Here is a 15,830-nt window from a genome sequence, read left to right as displayed (position 1 = left end):
GTCCTGTAAGTTCGGAGGAACATGTAAATATAAACATGAGTGCTCAGGCTGTGGGGGTACACATCCCTCATCCAGATGTTTTAAACAAGGAAAGGGTCGACAAGGAGAGGCTGGGAACAAAAGGGAGGACGCCGGTGATAGTGGAAAGGATGCGGCCGTTCCTCGGTAAGTACCCGGACAGGAAGGCGGCGTTACTATTGGAAGAAGGCTTTGCAATGGGTTTTCGGATTCCATGTAATTTATCGGCGACTCCCCCAGTGCCCAAAAATTTAAAGTCGGCCCTGCAACATCCGGAAGTGGTTTCTGAGAAACTACAGAAGGAAGTGGCCTTGGGGAGAATGAGTGGTCCTTTCCCAGCAGCACCAATAGCGGAGTTGGTAGTATCTCCGCTGGGGGTGGTGCCCAAAAAGGAGCCCAACAAATTCAGGCTCATTCACCACTTATCCTTCCCCAAAGGGGGGTCAGTGAACGATGCCATAGAACAGGAAGCATGCTCGGTGACTTATACGTCATTTGATGCTGCGGTGCGGTGGGTGAGACATTATGGAAAAGGTGCTTTGATGGCTAAGGCAGATATAGAATCAGCTTTTCGATTGTTGCCAGTACACCCGGATAGTTTCCGGTTGCTCGGGTGCCATTGGAATGGTGGTTTTTATGTCGATCAATGCCTACCCATGGGTTGTTCAGTGTCATGTGCGATATTCGAACAATTCAGCTCCTTTGTGGAATGGGTGGTAAGGGATATATCCGGGGTGAATTCGATAATTCACTACCTGGATGATTTCTTATGCATAGGCCCGGCTGCTTCTAGAGTCTGCGCTGTGTTGCTGGCTTCTTTGCAACATATAGCAGGAAGGTTTGGCATTCCATTGGCGGATGAAAAGACGGAGGGACCCTGTGCGGTCATCACGTTTTTGGGCATCGTGCTAGATTCGGAGGCGATGGAATGTAGACTACCTGATGAAAAATTGGAGGACTTGAAAAAAGAGGTGGCAGGGTTGATAGGTCTAAAAAAGGTGCAGCTGCGTAAGCTACAATCGGTGTTGGGCAAGCTGAATTTTGCTTGTCGCATACTGCCAATGGGGAGAGTGTTTAGTCGCCGGCTGGCGGCCAGCACGAGCGGAATAAAGTCGCCAAAACATTTCGTGCGCTTGGGGAAAACACATAGGGAGGACCTGAAGGTATGGCACACCTTCTTGGAATCCTTTAATGGTAGGGCAATGTGGATGTCGGGTCCAGTCAGCAATTTTGATTTGGAATTGTTTACTGATGCCGCAGGATCAACAGGTTTTGGCGCTTTTTTCCAAGGACAATGGAGCGCGGGTCCATGGCCACAATCTTGGGTAAAAGAGGGCTTCACGAAGAATTTGGTTCTGCTGGAATTGTTTCCAGTAGTTCTGGCTGTGGAACTATGGGGTGCATCATTCAGGGATCTGAAGGTGCGTTTTCATGGGGACAACATGGGGGTGGTGCAAGTGATAAATAGGGTCACGGCGTCGTCCCCGCCAGTGATCAGGCTGCTGCAGCACTTAGTCTTGCGATGTCTACAACTGAATGTTTTCATCCATGCTGTGCACTTACCGGGGGTAGAAAACGTCATTGCTGATGCACTATCTCGCTTCCAGTGGGACAGGTTCCGAGTGTTGGCGCCGGAAGCGGAACAACAGGGGATACCTTGTCCAGACTGGCTGTGGGAGATTGCGCTGGCATAATCGAGGGATGGATTAAGCGGTCGGTAAGTGGGCATACATGGGCAGCATACAGCAAGGTATGGCAGGAGTGGCTGGCGTTTGGACAAGCTTTAGGGGAGGAGCCCATAGGACATGGGCTACGTTCTTTGTTGCTGTACTATGTGGCAAAAAAATTGGACGAGGGGGTGTCGGTGTCAGTGATGAATGCACAGTTGGCTGGTTTGGCTTTCCTGTTCAAGCTACAAGGGCAGCCTGACGTCACCAAGGATTTTTGGGTAAAACAAGCTTTAAAGGGTTATAGGAGGGCAGTAGTCAAGCGGGATTCAAGGAGACCGGTAACTTTTGAAATATTGAGGGGGATTGTGGAGCAACTAGGGGAGGTTTGTGTGTCTGCGTACGAAGTCACCTTGTTTAAGGTAGCTTTCGTGTTAGCATTTTTTGGCGCATTTCGGATAAGTGAGCTTGTTAGCCCTTCCAAAAAGGTGCAAGGGGGAATTGGGTTTCAGGAGGTACAATGGGAAGAGGAAGGGGTAGCGATCTTTTTGAGGAAATCTAAGACGGATCAAGGGGGAAGAGGCAGGATGGTGCGGGTTTATCCAATTCACGGTTCCCCCCAGTGCCCAGTGAGCACGGTTAAGGAATTCTTGAAGGTTAGACCAAATGTTCAGGGCCCATTTCTAATACATTTGAATGGTAGTATGTTGTCACGTTTTCAGTTTGGGGCTGTGTTTAGAAAATGTTTACAGGGGCTGGGACTGGTGGAGAAAGAATTTTCATCCCACTCATTTAGGATTGGAGCTGCGACTGAGGCGGCCAGGTTAGGGATGGATGTTGAAGTAATAAAAAGGATTGGGAGATGGGAATCTAACAGGTTCCAGTCTTATGTGCGGCCTCAATTGGCTTTAAAGTTGTAGATGACGGGGGGATTACGGGGTTGCTATAGGGGAGGTATTAGAGGTGGATGTTACGGCAAGTACGATTTTTTGCATAGTCAATGTTGAGGATAGTGTTTTGTTTTCTTCTATTTTCAGGTGCAGAGACAAGAATGGTCTGGATTATGGGCCATTCTTATGTATGTTGGGGGGCTCGGAGGGGAGACGCTCGGCCTGAGGGTAGGCAGCTAAGTTTTAATAGGAGGGAGGTATGCATAAAGTGGTTCGGTATACCAGGGATGTTGTGGGGTAGGCTGGTTCAGGAGGTACAGAGGTATGCCAATAGGGAGGGACCTCCGGACGTCCTGGTGATACATGTAGGCGGAAACTATTTGGGCATTCGCTCGATGGTAGACATCATACGAGATATTAAATTTGACATTTGGCGTCTGTCGACGGAATTTCCGCAGATGATCATTATCTGGTCGGACATGGTTGCCAGGCTGTCTTGGAGAATGGCCAGGTCTGTGGAGGGTGTGAACAGAGCAAGGAAGAAGATCAACAGGGAAATTAGTAAATTTGTGGGCAGTATTGGGGGATTGGCAATTCGGCATACAGAATTAGAATTTGAGACATGGAGGTATTTGAGACGTGATGGGGTACATCTCAATGATGTAGGTACAGATTTATGGGCTCTAGGCCTACAAGATGGTATACAGCGAGCGCTTCGGGTGTGGAGGGGCACCCAAGAGTAAGGTGTTACTATTGGGTTGCTGTGGCGGGCGTTGGTCTGGGCAAGGGAAGGAAGATGGCGGAAAAAGTAAGAGTGGGGATCCAACGTTGATATGGGTCCGGAGGTTTTTGGTTCCCGGTTAACGGAGGTTAGCCGGGAAGTGATAATGGGGCACTGCGGTCACGGCAGTCTCTGAGCCAGCTTGTCGGCTTGAGGCCTATTGGAGTTTTTTGGACGAGGGCTGCAGTGCTATATTTGGTATGGCCATCAGTTTTTGTTTTTGCTAAACCGGTTGCTCAGACCAACGCTCTTTGGAATTAATAAGTTGTATAACAGATGTTTTTGGTTATGGTTTGTTATGATGACAGAATTTTATATATTTTTATAGATATGTTAAAATAAAGTAGGCTGCTACGGCCTTTTTTATACTCCAAAAAGAGCTGGTGTGGTTTTATTATTTGAATAAAAGTATAAGGGTTTGGAGTATAGGGAATTGACATCTGTTATCCAATAGTCAAGAAAAGCCTGGAGCAACAGAATGCAATGATGTATGCAAAGGGCGCCCATGACAGTGGTAGCAGTGAAAGGGTTAAAGAAAGTTATAATGTGGAGCCGAGGGGGAGGGAGGATCAGGGGAGGGGCTATTTAAAAGGGGTTCCCGCTCTGGGAGGGACAACAGAAGGAGCAGGAAAGTTCCCGCCCACCCTCCCTAATAGCTAGGTAAAGGGGAATGTAGAATGGTATGGTGTTTTCTTCTGTTAACAGGTGAAGAAGAGAAGATGTCGTGGCAGCGGCGGGCGTTGGTCTGGGCAAGGGAAGGAAGATGGCGGAAAAAGTAAGAGTGGGGATCCAACGTTGATATGGGTCCGGAGGTTTTTGGTTCCCGGTTAACGGAGGTTACCCGGGAAGTGATAATGGGGCACTGCGGTCACGGCAGTCTCTGAGCCAGCTTGTCGGCTTGAGGCCTATTGGAGTTTTTTGGACGAGGGCTGCAGTGCTATATTTGGTATGGCCATCAGTTTTTGTTTTTGCTAAACCGGTTGCTCAGACCAACGCTCTTTGGAATTAATAAGTTGTATAACAGATGTTTTTGGTTATGGTTTGTTATGATGACAGAATTTTATATATTTTTATAGATATGTTAAAATAAAGTAGGCTGCTACGGCCTTTTTTATACTCCAAAAAGAGCTGGTGTGGTTTTATTATTTGAATAAAAGTATAAGGGTTTGGAGTATAGGGAATTGACATCTGTTATCCAATAGTCATGTACATGAAGCCTAAATACGGAAATGCAGCCACTGCAGGCTCTACCCATGCTCTGGCTGCAATGCAATGGCATTTTGCATTCAGCAGGGAGTACCGCCGCAGAATACAACCCATTCATATTAACAATAAAAAGGCAAGATCAGAGCACATTGCCCACATAAAAGACAAGGATGGGGGGGATGATTACAGATGACACAGAGAAGGCAACTGTACTACATGCCGACCACGACAGTACTGTTACACATCACTGGATATAATGTTGTGGCTAACAAAGGCCGGAGTCAAGGAAAGACTAGATAAACTTAATACAAATAAATCCCCAGGACCGGCTGGCTTACATCCAAGAGTCCTCAGAGAACTCAGTCAGGTTATAGCCAGACCATTGTTCCTAATCTTTGTGGACAGCATACTGACAGGAATTGTACCAGCTGATTGGAGAAAAGCCAATGTGGTATCAATATTCAAAAAAGGGCAGAAACAAATCCCTGGAAACTTTTACAGGCCAGTCAGCCTAACATCAATAGTGGGTAAATTATTGGAAGGGGATGATAAGGGACTATATCCAAAAATGTACTGAGGAAAAAAGAATCATTAGTGTTAATCAGCATGGGTTTACAAAAGATTATTCTTGCCAGACCAATTTGCTAACATTCTTTGAGGAAGTGAGCTGCCATCTAGACAGGGGGAGGCCTGTGGATGGGGTGTATCTGGATTTTGCAAAAGCATTTGATACAGTTCCCCACAGGCGCTGAATTTACAAGCTGAGGTCTACAGGCATGGACTATAAGGTTTATTCTTGGGTAAAAAAACTGGTTACAGAGGCGTGTCCAAAGGGTACTGATAAATAACGTGTACTCAGACTGGTCTGGAGAGGTAAGTGGCGTACCCCAAGGCTCTGTCTTGGGACCAATTCTATTCAATGTATTCATAAATGATATAGGGGATGGGATAAATAGCTCAATCTCAGTTTTTGTGGACGACACAAAAATAAGCAGAACAATAACTTCACTTAAGGATTTAGACATTTTACAGAAAGACCTGAACAAAATAATGGAGTGGGCAACTATATGGCAAATGAGGTTTAATGTGGAAAAACGTAAAGTAATGCACTTGGGGGGAAAAAAAATAAATGCACACTACTCGCTAAGGGAAAACCGCTGGGGGAATCAAGGATGGAGAAAGATCTGGGGGTCCTAGTAGATGACCGACTGAGCAATAGCATGCAATGTCAAGCTGCAGCTACCAAAGTCGGCTGAATTTTAGCATGCATAAAAAAAGAGGATATACTCCAGGGATAAAACGATAATCCTGCCACTTTCTAAAACTCTGGTTAGGCCACATCTGGAGTATTCCGTCCATTTCTGGTCACCAGTCCTCAGAAGGGATGTGCTGGAACTGGAAAGAGTCCAAAGAAGGGCAACAAAACTAATAAGGGGGCTGCAGGAACTCAGGTGAAACGACTACAAGCACTAAAAGTATTCTCACTTAAGAGGGGACATGATAGCGATTTACAATTATCTCAATGGTGATCCCAGCACAGGGAAAAAAACGATTCAGTCTCAGGGAGTGTGAGGACACGGGGCCACACAATGAGATTGGAGGAGAAGCTGTTTAACCTTAAACTGCACAGGGGGTTTTTCACTGTCAGGGCAATAAGGCTGTGGAACTCTCTTCCACAACTGGTGGTGGCTGCGGGGAGTATGGATACTAAAAGACTCGTGGATGTGCATCTTAAAGAACACAACATACAGGGATAAGGGAAATAATTATAGACAATGACACAAGTACACCTACACAGGTTGAACTGGATGGACAATTGTCTTTATTTAACCTTGCCTACTATGTAACTATGCATGCGATGTACATAGTTGCCAGCAGAGTGGGTTGGCATTTTGAGGATTAAAATGGCGCCCACGGGTCACTTTTCAGAGGGGCAGCATTATAGACACACATATGAACAAGCCCTAAGATACACACTACTACAGTATAAGCTACTGTGCATATAGCTAAAATAGCTTTGCAGTTATTTGGAAGAGGCTTTTTAGTGCTGTGTGCATCTCATTTTTAGTACTTGTTTGTTAAACAACCTGAAAAAAAGCAATTTTTTCTGTTGCCACTTTTAAAATGTAGGTCTTAACAATTTTTTTTTTTTTAAGGCATATGCAGTAGATCTTTGGAGCACATGAACATTTTCCCATGTTTTATCCATTTGATAAAACCCCGCAAGTACACAAAATATCAATTAATCTACCAGAAATCCAGTGTGCGCTTCACTTCCTGATTGGGCTGACAACACAGTCTTTGCTGCACTGAGAACTCAAGCAGATCATGCAAGAAATAGAATTAGTGTCACAGGGTTGCCACTTTTTCCTCAAGCCCAACCTGAACACTTTAGCAGCGCACAGCAAATTTTTGGTTTTAGTATACACTATAAGATTGTAACAGACCTGGGACACCTTTGTGCACTCCAAAGAGAATAGTAATGTGGTGCACATAGTGCCCCCTCACCTTTCTGTCAAGCCCTGTTCTGAGCCACATTCCTGTCTGAATAATGTGTCTGGGTTTCAAGTGGACTGAAACCTGGACATATGTCCGGGTGAATCCTGGACAGGTGGCAACCCTAGTGTCACAGAACCAGTTCCAGACAATATACTAAAATAAATCAAAATGTTTATATAATTGACTGTGTCTGATCTCTTGGATGAGTGGGCACCTTAAAGGACATTTTACAGAAAGACCTGAACAAAATAATGGAGTGGGCAACTATATGGCAAATGAGGTTTAATGTGGAAAAACGTAAAGTAATGCACTTGGGGGGAAAAAAACATAAATGCACACTACTCGCTAAGGGAAAACCGCTGGGGGAATCAAGGATGGAGAAAGATCTGGGGGTCCTAGTAGATGACCGACTGAGCAATAGCATGCAATGTCAAGCTGCAGCTACCAAAGTCGGCTGAATTTTAGCCCCTCCGCGACCACCCTTAGGGACAGTCATTTTCTTTCTGTTAAGCCTGGTACACACTATCAGGTTTTTTTTTTCGTTCAACCCAGCAGGCTAAACAGAAAAAAAGAAAAGCTTGGGAGGAGTCGCTGTACTAACAATTCAATGTCAGTACACCGATCTCCCCTGCTAAGCTATTGTGTTCTGACAGGGCCCCAACAGAGCACACTGGTCAGTGATCTCAGCCATTAGCTGAGAGCGCTGATCAGATCATGTCCCTTCGACAGGAGCTGGACCGGCTTCTGTACATACCATGTCCTTTACATGCAAGAAATTTAGTAAGCTGGTTGTAAGCCCATTACAGTTCTAGGGGTGTTCTTTATTCCAAACCCGGACTAAGCTGCCCAGGCTGACAACCCTGCTCCTCCACAGATACAGTGCAGTGAGTGGAAGTGTTACTGGCAGGGTCACTAGATAACACTGAAGAAGAGCAAGCCTGGCAAAAAAAGGAAAAAAAACAGCCATCACATATAGGCATTTTAAGCTGCAATTTATTACATTTTTGTTCTTGGATACTTAAAAGCACCTGTGACAAACACAAGGCCCATGGGCTATTTCATGTGGCCCTCACATCTCCCTCGTCTCCACCCCACCTTGTCAGTTGGCAGCAGAGGGGAGGACAGAACTCCCCTGCCAGATCCTGCGCTTCTCCGTGCAGCCACAGAGAGGCTTGTATGCGCCCCCCCCAATTTCAGCAGTTGGTAGCGGAGAGGAGGCTAGAACTCATCCTACAGATCCTGTACCTCTCTGTATAGTTGCAGCGCCTCCTGGTGGCAGCAGACTCAAGCTCTCCTCTGGTCCTCCTTCAGACCCTGCACTTTTTCTTCCCGGCAACAGCACAAGGGTAAGGGGGTGCTCTGGACATCTAGTCTTACAGATACAACTGGCCCCTTGGGGCAACCATAATTGCTGATGCGGCCCTCAATTAAATTGAGTATGACACTCCTGCTTTACAATGGACCTGTGTGTTAGGCCCACCCTTTCTTCAGTCTGTACCTTCCTATTGGCCAGCAAATGTGGCGAGTTGTCCCGCTGGCCTGTAGGAAGCTACAGGTGGCATGAGAAGACTGTGCTCATGGTGGCGATGTAGGCTCTGGTTTTCTGGTCCTTCCTCAGTGTAAGCATCCTGAGTGCCAACAAATACAAGTATTTCCTGGGTAGACTGGGTTGGAAATATAGCCCCCGTTTCTTCTTGTCTACAAAGCCTTATCGTTGGCCTATTCTTACGATGGGTGGTCTTTTGGGTTCCTGTTCTGTAACCTTTGCCCTATGCAATGTAAGACTCTGCACAAAGGTTCCGCCGTTAACAATCCCCACCTTGAACTGGTCAGTCCAATAAATATCTATTGATTACCTAAGAAGACCTTCACTGCTCCTTTTTTTTTTTTTAACAGAAAAAGTTTTATCTAAAGAAAAATGAACATAAACTCGTATACAAAATAAACAGTGTGGTTGGTGGACAGGAATATTAAAGGTAAGGGATCCTGAGGGGGGTAGGGGAGGAAAAGCCAGGGGTTAGGAGTTGGGAGAGTGACAACTTGTCTATGTCAATAGTAACAACTATGCAAAAAATGATCCTATAGTGCCATCAGGATCAGGCCTTCACCCAGGCACCCCAAACCTTATTGAATTTCTTAGGGCATTTTCAGATCATTCAGGTGAGTTTGCATAGGGGTAGAACAGAGTCAACCATGGATCTCCATTGTGAGACCATGGGGGGGGGCTTTGTTTGCTTCAGTTTAGACAGGATGGCCTTTCTAGCATAGGACGCTACATAAAAAACAAAAAGTTGTTTGTGCATATTGCAGGAAACTGGTCACAGATACCCAGAAGTATCCTGGGGTCCATGTCTATAGGAGAGTTCTCCCACTGACTTTATCTCTGTCACTATCGCTTGCCACAATTCCTGGATAAGGGGGCAGGACCACACAACATGCATAAAGGTTCTGATCTGTTTGCGGCATTTGGGGCATTGGTCAGACTGAGTAGGGTATATCCTTGAAGTCTCTGAGGGGTATAATATGCCCTGTGGAGGAATTTGAGTTGGATATACCCGTCTCTGGCTGGTATTACCAGGGGAATATATTGCTGAAGCCCTTCTTCCCAATCCTCAGTAGTAAGGTTGGGTAAGTCTTCTTTCCAGACATGAAACAAACAGGTACCCTGCCGGTATCTCTGCTGGAAATTCTAAGATACAGGGATGAAATAATTTGGTCTGCATTGCTGGAAATTAGGAAGTGCTCCACCACAGCTGGGGTCACTGTTACCTCAGTAGGGAACTGCGACTGAGTTGCGTGTCCCAACCTTAAATAGCGAAAGAACATCCATAAAGTGAGATTGAACATGGCACTTAAACTATCGAATGGTGGTAATTGTCCCTCTGGCATAATGTGCTGCAGCTTCTTGAAATACCTGGCCCAGAGACTAGGGTCAGGGATGGATTGGAAATGCGGTGTGAGGAAAGATGGCATTAGCCCCACTCATCTTCGCAGATACCTGTCCCCACACCTTGACTGTTGTGCGCATCAGTATTGTCATCATGGGGTGTGCCTTCGGACCCCTAAACACCAGATCGCTTAATGCGGAGTAGGAACCTATTATGGCAGCTTCCAAATTCATAGCTGGGTTGGTTTGCAACTGGGCGAACCACTAACGTATGGTTACCAGTACAGCCGCCCAGTAGTACTGATGAAAACATGAAAATGCCAATCCCTCAAGAGACAGGGGCAGCTGCAATATGGATTTAGCAATTGTAGGCGGGATCCCGCCCAGATAAAGGTGGTCAAAATTTCATCAAGCTTGTTAAAAAAGGAGTTAGGTATTTGAACCGGGGTATTACGAAAAACATATAAAAATTTAGGGAGGAATGTCATTTTGAGGAGATTGACCAGTGAGAGTGGAAGAGACTTCCATGTCTGACACCTAAGGGCTAACTGCTCTGCAAAACGGGGTACGCATTGTCAGCTAAATATAGCGAATGATCCCTCTGAATCTCAATCCCCAAGTAGCGAAATCTGGAGACCCAGGTTAAGGGTGATGAGGCAATAGAAGGGGAGGCTGATTGGGGAAGAGAAAATAAGTGAGTTGCTCCAATTAATTCTGACACCAAAGAAATACCCAAATTGATCCATAGTCCCCAAAGCCACAGCAAGGGAATTAGATGCATCAGGTGAGTACAGGAGGGCATCATCTACATATAAGGAGAGTTTTTTTCCTGTTAATGGGCCTACCTGAAGACCCCTTATTGCGGAGGACCAGCGAACCAGGATTGCCAGAGGTTCTATCGTTAGAATAAGGAGACCAGGGGACAACGGGCATCCCTGTCTGGTGCCTCTGCGAGCTAAAGGATGGGGATAGAGTATCATCTATTCAGACCCTAGCCGTAGGAGCCCTGTATAGCTGCTGTATCCAGGAGACAAATATAGGCCCGAAGCCAAACTTTGAGAGCACCTTCCATAGGAACTCCTGTTCCACAGAGTTGAAGGCCTTCTCTGCATTGAGAGATAGCATGACTCCAGGAGACCCACTGGCACCAATATAGGCAAGGTTGGTGTACAGACGGCAGTGGTTGATGTCGGTGCCCTTACCCGGCATAAAGCCAGTTTGATCTCCATGTACCAGAGACAGAATTGCCGAGTTGAGGCGGTTGGCCACAATTTTTGTGAATATCTTGGCATCCACACTAATGAGGGAGATTAGCCTTTAGGATGCACATAATTCAGGATCCTTGCCGGCTTTGGGCACAACAACAATCACAGCCTCGGACATTAATGGCGGGAGACAATCCTCCTCCAGCACAGTCTGCAGCAGCTTGTGGAAATACAGGACTATAACCTTGGCATTAGTCTTGTAAAATTATATTAATTATAATCCATCTGGACCCGGGGGTTTTATTCATTTGGAGCGAGGTAAATGCCACCTGACCCTCCTTGACCGTGATTGGACCATCTAAACTCCGCTTAGCCGAATCTGAGAGTATTGGAAAATCTATGGAGTCCAGAAAGGTATTCAACCTTTGCTGGGTGTAGTTTATTATAGAACTGCACAAATTGGGCATTAATCTGTACCGGTTCTGACTACAGAGAGCCGTTCTCATCTAGAATTTTGGCTATATGTGATGTGGTGAAGCGTTCTCTAGCCAGCCAAGCCAGAAATCAACCCGTCCTCTCACCCTGCTCAAAAATCTGCTGCGACTGGGACGGGAGAAGCTTCCTACAGGCAGTGTCATGCATCACAGCTATTTCCTTGTACAACATTTGCAGATCTATGTAAATTCCTTCATGTCTGCTACATATTTGGATTCCAAAGCCTGCGCCCTTGTCTCAGCTTCCTCTAAGGAGAGAGCAGATTCTTTGCGAACTTTACCAATAGCAGCTTGTTAGGGATCACGCGCATGGGCCTTAAAAGCATCCCATGTTACAGCAGGAGTAGCAGTACCTTTGTTATGAACCCAGAAATCAGACAGCTCTGTTGTCATTCCCGGAGCCACCCTTTTGTCATCGACCCAGAAGTGAGAGACCTGGACCAGTGTCCGTTTGAAGTGTGAGGAACATTGGGGCATGGTCTGATATGCCGTGAGGCAGGATGGTTACATCCTGTGTATGGGAGAGGAGAGGGTCACTAACATAAATCAGATCTATCCTGGAGTATGTAGCATAGGTTGCAAAGTGGCAAGTAAAATGCTTCTCCCGTGGCTGCTTTCACGCCACACAACCCAAAAGTCTCGGCCCACCATGACAAGGGAGAGTCGGTAGCAGGGTCAGGATTGAGCTTATCTACCCCGGGGTTTGGGGGCATATTAAAATCACCTGCCAAAAGGATATTAACCGTGGAATGAAACACCTGGATTGGTGCCAATTTATGTAGTAGGGAAACATTAGCCGGGGGGGGGGGGGGATAGCCATTGCCATCTCAATGTTATCACAAATAGCATGCATGAGAACATAGCGCCCATCAGGCTCTAGGTGAAGATCCAGGAAACTAAACTGCAGGGCCTTGTGAATCAGAATACTGACCCCTCCCTTGAGTAGGAGGTGTGAGTAGATTGCTAATATGTGCCTACCCAGGTTATTTTTTTTTTAAGGGCCGGTGTTCTGACATAAACTGTCCTCCTATCGGATAGTGTCCGCCCTGTACTGCGCAGGCGCAGCGCTTGCGCAGTACGGAGGAGAAGGAGATGCCGAAAGTGTCCGAAGTTGATCAGCTGACCATCAGCTGTACACGGCGCTTGGGCACTTCTTAGCGATGGCTGTGTAAGAGGGCCCCTCGCGGGCTCGCTTTGCTCGCCACGCTTCGGGCACGGCCTCGCTGAGCTCGGCAACTATTTATTCTAACTCTATGTCCACTTGGATAGTAGGGAATGAACCTGGACATAGGGTGAGAATAAAAGCGCAGGCGCCGTGTACAGCTGATGATCAGCTGTTGAACTGCGGAGACTTTCGGCGTCTCGTTTGTCCTCCGTACTGCGCCTGCGCAGTACAGGGCAGACACTATATGATAGGGGACTGTATTTGACAAGACACCGGCACCCTGCTCCCTGTAAGGTGCGTCTCTTGCAGTATGCATCTGTGTGGATTGTACTTATTTAGATAGGTAAACATGAGAGAGCCTTTAAACTTGGAGTTCAAGCCTCAAACGTTCCAAGAAATTATTAAAAGGGGGGCCATTTGTGATTTACATCTAGTGTAAAAAGTCTCCGGATCTTCACCTGTGAAAATGTCGAGAGAATAATCATCATTCCCCAAAATCTGAACTTAAACATAAACTGTATATGCCAGCAGGAGAAAGCAGCTCCCGCTGACCAAAAGGTATGACATAAAACCATGTGCCTCAAAACGAAATAAAACCAACAACATAATGATTCCCCCACCCCACACTACCCCCCAAGAACTTATATGGCAACTGCCAATTGGAGTTGTAAACAGTGGAACACAGAAGTTAAAGTGGAAGTAAAGTAATCTTTTTGACTTGTACCTACAGGTCAGCTGACCTGTAGGTACTGTGAATATCTCCTAATCTTGCACAGTTTAAAACATATTCAGAGTGCATGCAGCCAATGACGTCATCAGTACATGCACTCTGAAGGTCCGGCTTACTATGCGGCTTCCTAGCGCATGCGTGGGAGTGACATTGCAGCTCCGGCCACTCAAAGTGGGAAGATGTCAGCCGTTTCAGCGGTGTCCGGGCACCGCTGGAGGGCTTGGTTCTAAGGTATTTCATAATGAGCTAGTATGCAATGCATACTAGCTCATTATGCCTTTGTCTTACAGGTTTTTTTTTTTTTTCCGAGCGTTTACAACCTCTTCAACTGTGTTTTAACACCTTAATCTATTCTTTGATAAGTTTGCCTGAAAGAAAAAAAGGATGAATAATCCTTGCAGATCCAAATTCACCCAAAATGTTCTGGCGGCACAGTACTTTAACCACATTGCAAACGAAGAAACAGCGTTCTCTCTCTCAGTAATTCCACACAGACGCGTCACCAGTAGTAATGTGGGCTACATAGGCTTAGTCTAAGTTTTAAAGAGGTAACGATAATCATAGTCAGTTGGTATCCAGTAAGAGATAGAGGCATCAAACAGGCAGCTCAGCAGGCCATACAGCATTACCTTACAGTCCACAGTAAAATAAGGCAATGAGTCTGGAGGGTGTATAGCCCCTAGTAAACGTCACCATGAAACAAAGCTGGGATTGAACTGGTACAGTTAACAACAACCAAACCTAAATGATAGAAAAAGACTCAAAAAATCCTTAGCCCAACACTGAGGAGATATACAAAGATTGCAAAATGCTTACTGTTTTTTTTTCTCAGCATTTTTTTTTAGATAAGAAAGACAAGTCTATCACCCTTTAGGCGGGTTCTCCAACCATTGCAATGCTTCCTCCAGGGATGTGAAAAATCGGACTGACTCCCCGTCTTGTACCCACAGCCGGGCGGGGAAAAGCATACTATATATGATCTTCCTATTGGGGAGGTTGAGCTTAACATAATCGAAGGAGCATATGAGCCGTTGAGTGTCCACGAATAATCGTGGAATATCATGAGTTTTGCTGCCTCATAGCGTGAGGCATCCATCTTTCTGGCTTCTCTAAGGGCTAAGTCCCAATCCCAAAAGTCGAGGAGATCTAGCATAAAAGGTGCACGGGGAGGGGGGGGCGCACGCTCCTGGAGGGTCACAGGCATCCTGTGTGTCCTCACCACGCAGAATGACAAGAACTGTGCCTGTGTAAGGATTGAGCGGAGCAGGCGTTTGGTAAAGGCCACAGGCTCTGGGCCTGTAGCAGCAAACAGTTCTAGGAAACCAGTGATAGACTGCGGACACAGACTCCAGGAAAACAAATCTTATAATTCGCTAGCGAAAGGGACTCAGCAGACTCATGTCCTAAAGGCCAAGTGCCCCTGAGGGGGGGGGGGGGGGGGCAGTTACAACACAATATATATATATATATATATATATATATATTTTAGGGCTGTGGAAATTAAAGATTAATTCCTCGATTAATCATTAATTTTTTTGATCGATCAAAATTCTTTTGATCGGTACTCACCTCTCCGCCGGCTTCAGGGAATTCCGTCGGCGATCCGGTGAAGTCACGGACATCGATGTCACCGGACTCATTTCTTTTCCGGACTCATTTACATTTCTTTCACTCATGGTTAGGGTTTGGCTGAAGCCATTTATCATCAACCAACTGTGTTTACTCTTTTTAAAATCATAATCACAACAGAAACTACCCAAATGACCCTGATCAAAAGTTTACATACCCTGGTGATTTTGGCCTAATAACATGCACACAAGTTGACACAAAGGGGTTTAAATGGCTATTGAAGGTAACCATCCACACCTGTGATCTGTTTGCTTGTAATTAGTGTGTATAAAAGGTCAATGAGTTTCTGGACTCCTGACAGACCCTTGCATCTTTCATCCAGTGCTGCAATGACGTTTCTGGATTCTGAGTCATGGGGAAAGCAAAAGAATTGTCAAAGGATCTGTGGGAAAAGGTAGCTGAACTGTATAAAACAGGAAAGGGATATAAAAAGATATCCAAGGAATTGAGAATGCCAATCAGCAGTGTTCAAACTCTAATCAAGAAGTGAAGAAAGATGGGCTGTATGGTCGAGTCGCCAGAAGAAAGCCATTACTATGCAAATGCCACAAAGTATCCCGCTTACAATACACCAAACAGCACACAGACAAGCCTCAAATCTTCTGGCACAAAGTCATTTGGAGTGATGAGACCAAAATTGAGTTTTTGTGTTCTCATTC

This window comes from Aquarana catesbeiana, linkage group LG11 (genome assembly GCF_042186555.1).
Source record: "Aquarana catesbeiana isolate 2022-GZ linkage group LG11, ASM4218655v1, whole genome shotgun sequence".
In the NCBI taxonomy this organism is placed as follows: Eukaryota; Metazoa; Chordata; class Amphibia; order Anura; family Ranidae; genus Aquarana; species Aquarana catesbeiana.
This window is presented reverse-complemented; position numbering follows the sequence as displayed.